This window comes from Pteronotus mesoamericanus, unplaced genomic scaffold (genome assembly GCF_021234165.1).
Source record: "Pteronotus mesoamericanus isolate MK-2021 breed Mesoamerican mustached bat unplaced genomic scaffold, CSHL_Meso_final scaffold_167, whole genome shotgun sequence".
NCBI classification, from domain to species: domain Eukaryota; kingdom Metazoa; phylum Chordata; class Mammalia; order Chiroptera; family Mormoopidae; genus Pteronotus; species Pteronotus mesoamericanus.
This window is the reverse complement of record NW_026555308.1, coordinates 21,092,252-21,100,315: the sequence shown is the minus strand read 5'-3', so window position 1 is coordinate 21,100,315 and position 8,064 is coordinate 21,092,252.

Sequence of the window (8,064 nt, the reverse complement as noted above, 5' to 3'; positions counted from 1 at the left end):
GCGAAAATAAAAGAAACAATACCTAGTGCTGGTGAGGATGCAGAGCAACTGGGATTCTCACAGGTTGCTCGTGGGAATGTAAAATGGTATGACCTCTATGGAAAATGGTTTTCCCATTTTAAGTTAAACATACACTTAGCATATAACCCAGCAATCAATCGTACTCTTAGGTTTTGACCCAAGTGAAATAAAAACCTTTGTTCAGAAAGAAAGAAAGAAAGAAAGAAAGAAAGAAAGAAAGAAAGAAAGAGAGGGAGGGAGGGAACTGGAAATAACGAAAAGGTCCATCAATAGGTGAATGGATAAACAAATTGTGGTATATCCATACAATGTAAATACTACAATGGAATTCCATACTATGAACACTACCCTGCAATGAAAAGGAACAACCTGCCAAGATATCAAAATAATTATTCTGAGCGAAAAGTATACAAAAATAGTATACACTGTGTGATTCCATTTATATAAAATTCTGGAAAATGCAGTCTAACCTGTAGCGACAGAAAGCAGATCAGGGTTTACCTGGGGATGGGCTAAAGGGGCCTGAGAGAGACTGGAGGGAGGGATTATAAGAGAGTATAAAGGAATTTGGGTGGGCAATGGATATGTTCACTGCCTTGATTTTGGTTATGGTTTCAGGGGCATATACCTATGCTTGAGTTCATCAAATTGTACACTTTAAGTATGTACAGTTTATTGTACATCAATTATACCTCAATAAAGCTATTTTTTTAGAATGAGGGAGTGATAAATTCCAAATTTAGGAGTGTGGTTACCTTGGGTGTGGGCAGTCAAGGGCACAAGCTTAGGTAGGGTATTGGTGAGGTTCCAGTTCTGCGGTTGGGTTGCGAATTCACTGGCATCATTAAATAGTAATAATCCACAAACAAATGGAATAAAATCAGGCCATATATGAACTAAATTTAGATATATTTAAATTATATTAAAGATGATATATTAAAATAATAACACAAACAAAAATCAATCTATATCGGTGTATCTGAGGTCAGGATTTTAAAAAGGGAAGGGTATATATGTGTGTGGGAATAACTGGACAGCCATATAAAAAGGTATGAAGTTGGATCCCTATCACACACCTAAATTAACTCAAAATGGATCTACAATCTAAATGGAAGAGCTAAAGCTATAAAAACTCTTAGAAGAAAACATGACCTTGGGTTAGGAAATGGGTTCTTAGATACAATAACAAAGCACAAGCAACAAAAATAAAAATAGGTAAATTGGACTTCATCAAAATAAAAACTTTTGTACTTCAAAAGACACCATCAAGAAAGAGAAAAGACAACCTACAGAATGAGAAAATTACATGTCATATATCTGATAAAGGACTAGTTATTAGACTTTACAAAGAACACTTAATGACTCAACAATAAAAAGACAAATACCCAATTGAAAAATGAGCAAAGGATCTGAATAGACATTTCTCCAAAGAAGATATAAAAGTGAACAATAGCACATGAAATGATGCTCAACATCATTAGTCATTAGAGAAGTACCAATCAAAATTATGAGATTCCACTTTACACCACCTAGGATAGCGATAATAAAAAAGATAGACAATAACTAATGGTGGTAAAAAAAAATGGAAATCTCATGCATCGTACAATGGTGCAGTTACTTTGGAAAATAGTCGGACCTTTCCTCAAAAAAGGTTAAACATGAAGTTTATTATCTATCTACTCTTTGGTATATAATCAAGAGCAAAAAAAATACATCACACAAAAGTTTAATGTGAATGTTCACAGCGACATTATTTACAATAGTCAAGAAGTGGAAACAACCCCAATATTCATCAACCTATGAATGAACAAAGAAACTGTGGTCTATACATATGATGGAAAACTATTCAGCCCTGGCCGGGTAGCTCAGTTGGTTAAAGCATCATCCCCATATGTCAAGGTCACGGGTTTGATCCCTGGTCAGAGCACGTACAAGAATCAACCAATGAATGCATAAATAAGTGGAACAAATTGATGTTTCTCTTTCTCTCTCTCTCCCATCCTCTCTTTCTCTAAAATCAATCAATAAAAATTAAAAAAAAAGTTATTTAGCCTTAAAAAGGAAGGAAATTCTGACACCTGCTACAACATGGATGAAGATTGAGGACATTATGCTAAGTGAAATAAGCCAGTCACAAAATACTGTATGATTCCACTTATATGAGCTACCTAGAGTAGTCAAATTCATAGAGACAGAAAGTGGAATGGTGGGAGCTGTGGGGAGAACAGGGGGTTATAGTTTAATGGGTGGAGAGTTTCAGTTTTGGAGGATGAAAAGAGTTCTGAAGCTGAATGATGATAATGGTTGCACAATCTGAATATACTTGATGTCACAGAACTGCACATTTGTAGATGATCAAAACGGTAAATTTCATGTTATGTATATTTTACTGCAAAAAAAATCAAAAGGGCCCTTAGTTGGTTGGGGCATTGTCATCCTGTACACCAGAATGTTGTGGGTTCCATTCCCTATCAGGGCACAAACCTCAAACCTGGGTTTTGGGGTTGGTTCCCTGGTTTAGGCAGTCAATCGAATTTCTCTCTCACAGCAATGTTTCTTTCTCCCTTCCTTGCTTCCTCCCTTCCTTCCTTCCCTCCCACCCTCCCTCCCCGCTTCCTTCCTTTCTAGATTTTACTTATTTATTTTTATAGAGCGGAGAACGGAGGGAGAGAAACAACATCAATGTGTAAGAGATAGAGAGATACATCAATTGGTTGCCTCTCTCATGCCCCCAGCTGGGGCCCTGGTCCACAGATGAGGCATGTGCCCTGACTGGGAACTGAATCAGTGAGCTTTCTGTTGGCAGGCTGGCACTCAATCCACTGAGCCACACCAGCCACGGCTCACGTCGATACTTCGTTCTCTCTTTCTCTCTCTCCCCTCCTCCCTTCCTCTCTTTCTAAAATCTATAAACATATTTTAAAAAATCAAAAGGGATAATTTATTAATAGATACTACAATGTGAACATATCTTGAAAACATTATGTTAAATGATAAAGCCAGTCAAGAAAGACCATATATTATAAGATTCCACTGGTATGAAATATCCAGAATAAGAAAGTCTATAGAGACAGAACATATGTTAGTGATTGCCTAGGGCTGAGGGTGGTGGTGGTGGTGGGACTGGGGAAATGGGAGTGACTGCGAATGGGGACAGAGTTTCTTTTTGGAGTGATGAAAAATGTTCTAAAACTGATTATGCCTATGGTGGCACAACTCTGTGACTATACCAAAAACCACTGAATTGAACAATTTAAATGGTTGAATTGTATGGCATGTGAATTATATATCAATAAAGCTGATTTTTTAAAAAAGGGGACAGAGATTGGATCCTTGGAGAACAATGAATTTAAAGACTGAAGCGAGGAGGAGAACCACAGAGGCGAAACGTCCGCTTTGTACAGTCAGCTCTTGGAATTTCCTGGAGGATAGTAGTTCCTCAATTCATTACAAACCAAGGGAGCATTTCCAGAGAGATAAACCCGTTGTAGCTACTGATTTTGGAGCACTGACTATAGCCAGTCACCATGCTAGATGCTTATCCTTCAACCTCTCATTGCATAGATGATATAATTAAAGGATTTGCTTTTGGTTACATAGGAAGTGGCAGAGCTCAGAATGGGACCCAGGTCTGTCTGACTCCAAAGCTGAGTTCTAAAAATAGACCCTAAAATTATTCTTAATTTTATATAGAAGGTTTCAGATTTACCAAAAGTGTAACTCAGCTTAAGAACTCAAACTCTCTCTCTCAATGCCACTGAAGTCTCCTCTGTCTCATCTCTGATTCCATCCCTCTTCAGCCATACAACCATGCTCCTGAATTTGGTATTTATAGTTCCCATACTTTTACTTTGTATGTATCTCCAAGCAATATGAAGTATAGTTTTGCATGTTTTAAGCTTTACATAAGCATATTATACTGAATGTACCCTTCTGAGGCTGCCTTTTTTCATTCATTGTTGTTTGTAAGATTCATCCAAGTTGACGTGTCTCTCCATACTCTGCTCATTTCTGTTGCTGTAGAGTATGAAGTGTTCCATTGTGTAAAGGTACACCAGTTCCTCTGTCACTATCTTGGGGTTGAACATTTGGGTTACTTCCAGCTTTTTGTTATTACAAGTCAAACTGCTACGAATATTCTTGTTCATGTCTCCTGGTCCTAGAGAGTGAAAATTCCTAGGAGTTTGTATTAGTTTCCTGGGACTGCTGTAATAAATTACCACAACACTAATGGCTTAAAACAACACAAATTTATTATCTTAAAGCTCTGGATACCAGAAATCTGAATGGGTCTCACTGGGCTGAAGCGAAGGTTTTGGCAGGGTCATGCTCCTTCTAGGGTCTCTAGGGAAGAATCCATTTCCTTGGGGTTTTTTGGCTTCTATAAGCCACTTGCACTCCTTGGCTTGTGGCTCCTTACTGCATCTTCAAAGCCAGCAACAAAGTGTCTTCAAATTTCTCCAAGTCTGATTCTTTGCTTCCGTTGTCACACCTTCTCTGATTCTGACTCTCATGCCTTCCTTTTATAAGGACCCTTGTGATTACATTCTGTGGATAATCTCTCCATCTCAAGATCCCTGACTTAATAACATCTGCAATTTTTTTTTTGCCATGGAAGGTAACATATTCACAGATTCCAAGATTAGGATGTGGACATCTTTGGGGACATTATTCTGCCTACCACAAAGGAAACAACTGGGCAGTGTGATATGAGTATCTTTGAATAACGAGTTTGCCAAATTGCTCTCCACAGTGAGATTCTCTCCTACTAGCAGTGCATAACTTTCCTGTCACTCCCATCTTCACCAACACTTGCTATTATTTGACTTTCTAATTTTTGTCAACCTGATGGCTATGAAATGTCTGGGCTCTAACTGCTACGTGGTCAAGAAAGAGACAGCAGTCAGTGGTGATGAATGTGAAAAAGAGGGGTCCTGGAAGTAAGAATGTGGTCAATGACCTTGACTAGAGCAGTTCCCTAGAAGTGGTAAGAGGGGGATGAAATCAGACAAAGTGAAGGGATAAGGAAGGCCAGGAAAAGAACACAGGGAGTGCAGAGTGCAGAGGGTATGCCTTAGTCTGCTTGCCCTTCTCAGTTCTTTCCTTGCTCGCAAGAGAAGAATTCGGGCAAGTGACAAACGAGTATAGTGGAAATGACATAACAAGTTTATTTATGAAATACATTTGAGCACGAAACTACAGGCAGGCACCCAGCTAGTTTGAATGCCCCACGTATAGAGGAAATAGAGTTGTTAGTTTGTTCTGTACACTTGAGCCCGAAGCTACAAGTGGGCACTCAGATTAGCTGACTATTGGCTGAGTCAGATTAGCTCAGGCTATTGGGGTTTAAGGGTTATAAATTTTAGCCAGCTTTTAGGTTCCCACTCCCCCTCCTCCTTCCAGACCTTGGGATTAAAATACAGTCACAAAGGCTTTCTTTCCCAGCTAGTGAAATTGTTACAAAGACTTTCTTTCCCAGCTAGTGGAAATGATACACACAGCATTTCAAGGGCTCCCCTCCTTCTGCGCTATCATAGTTTTGCTTGTGATGTTCAGAACACCTGGCAATCTTATCGGACGGGGCTCAAGACTGCTGAGTCAACGGTGAGACAGGTCTCTCTTTTGTTCCTAGCCTCCTGTTTTAAGTTCTTCATTAGATTGCACTGGGTGGGGGCTCTGCTTTATTTCCCCTCTGGCCGCTCATTCCTGGCCGCTACCTAACACTGCCACAATGAAATACCACAGACTCGGGGGCTTAAACAACAGATATTGATTTCTCACAATTCTGGAGGCTGGGAAGTCCAAGATCAAGGTACCAACAGACTTAGCAATAGTTTCTGGTGAGAGCTCTCTTCCTGGCTTGTAGACAGCTATTTTCTTGCTGTGTTCTCACTTGGTGAGAAAAAAAACTCTGCTCTCTCTTCTTATAAGGACACTAATGCCATTATGGGGACCCAATCTCATTATATAATCTGATCTAATAACCTCCCAAATGCTTCATTTTCAAATGTCATGATATTGGGGGTTAGGGTTTCCACATACAAATTTGGTGGGGGGATACAAACATTCAGTCTATAAGAGGCTACTTTCAAAATATTGGAGGATGTGTGAAAGAGAGGTTATCAGTCTAAAGGCAGAGAGAAAGAGAGAGAGAACTGATGGAACAGAACAAAACATCGTGGAGGACGTGGGTAAAGGTGAGGCTCATAGAATGCATACATGGATTGGCTTAGAGAGGAGGAATAGCTGCCTTTTCTGGAGGTAGGAGGGAAGGAAGGCCACTGAGGCAGATACAGAAAAATCCAAAGAGGTGAGGCAGAAAGCAGCAAAATCTCCTCCCTGTAGTGGGCAGCAGGGTTATCTACTGAGACAGACAGGAGTGGGTTTAGGGGTCTGAGGAGTGTAGGGAAGGTTTACTGAGTACATGGTTGTGGGGCATTCAAAGAGCGCCCACTGGGCTGAACAAAGCAGGAATTGGTGAGAGAGAGGGGACAAGCTGAGGCAGGGGCCTCCCATCAAGTCTTACCAGCACTCTTAGTGTGAAAAAGGCCTGGAGCCCAGAGTGGAAGAGGCCAAAGAGGGACCATGTAGGATTGTCTAGAAGACCCCTGGAAGCTCAGGGGAAATGGTGGGTCCTGAGGTGGCAGAGCAGAACCAGGGAAATCATAGCCAGGAAACTGGGATGTGTGGAGGGGCTCTTGCTAATGCCCAGGACCACGGTAGAAGGAGAGTAGGGACTGTGGGAGCTCTCAGGAGAGGGGCATAAAACCCATCCTCGGAAGGTAGAGAGGGCTTCCTGGAGGTGGTGATGTTTCAGCTGAGTCTTGAAGGGGAAAACGAAATTTCAGTTATAACAATGTAGACGTGCTGGTTTTACAGTCGGTCAACAAGCCTGTCCTGTCCCACCTCATCAGTTTTGTCTCTTTTTTTCAGACATCTGCCCAGTGTGGTCTGGATGGATTGGAAGAGCCTTTGTTGAGCTCTTTCAGCTCCTATACTTTGGCTTATAGGTTTCTCGTTGGTTTCATTATTTTCTCCTTTAGCTTCAGAACTTCTATTCACCCTTCAAAACCCAGATCAAATGTCACTTCTTCTGGTGAGCCTTTCTGACTGCTCTGGTCCCACCTCTGTGCTTTCTTGGTGTGGTAAAGTGGAACAAGCTTATTCATTACTACTTGATTTTAGACAAGTAGCTTAACACATTGCGTACCACATAGAAACCTCTAAGACATACGCCAGGGTCGAATGACCAAAATACAATGTAACTGCAATGCTTTATGGGTTCGTGCAATTATATAGTTTTTTGTAGATTGACCTGCACGGTTTCCACCAATGAGATCGCTTCATTCGATGTGGACAAGACAGTGTGTTGACATCTAAAGTCCATAACAGATGGCGTGTGAAAAACAGAAAACTCGTGAGCGGTACAAAATGTGTAATCTCCGAGGGTCTGTTTCCTGACAATGGCACTGACCAAGTCTAGCTGTGAAGATAAGGTATATGACATCCTCTGGCATCATATGGGCATTACGCAGGGAGCCATCACATGGGGACACTTGGGAATCTGTCTTATTCTAGAGCAAGCTGAGTGAGAATGTGTCTCTAAATCCATGAGCTCCCTTGGGGCAGAAAGGATTTCCCTCTCAGGGTCTAGCCAATTACCCACGAATCATGTGTTCAGTGGACCCGGCACAGAAGGGAAGAACTGAGATTGCCTATCATTTACCTGCAATGTGACTTTGAAAAGGTGACATCATCACTGTGAATCTGTTTCCTCATCTGTAAAATAACAACATACTAGGTATTCATTTACTACAGGTAACAATACTCACTACCTCTAATCCTCATATTGTGTGTCACCCCATTTTGCAGAAGAGAAAATTGAGGCTTGGGAAGGCAACTGACTTGTCCAAGTTAGCTGCAAGGCAAGAGCTCCTGGCGCCCAGCCAAACTAAGAAAATTGTTGTGCGAATTCAGGGGGAAAAAGGGAATAGCCCTGCAAATTGTAAACGCCTAGGGTGGGAGAATCCGTGCTTGGGGGGC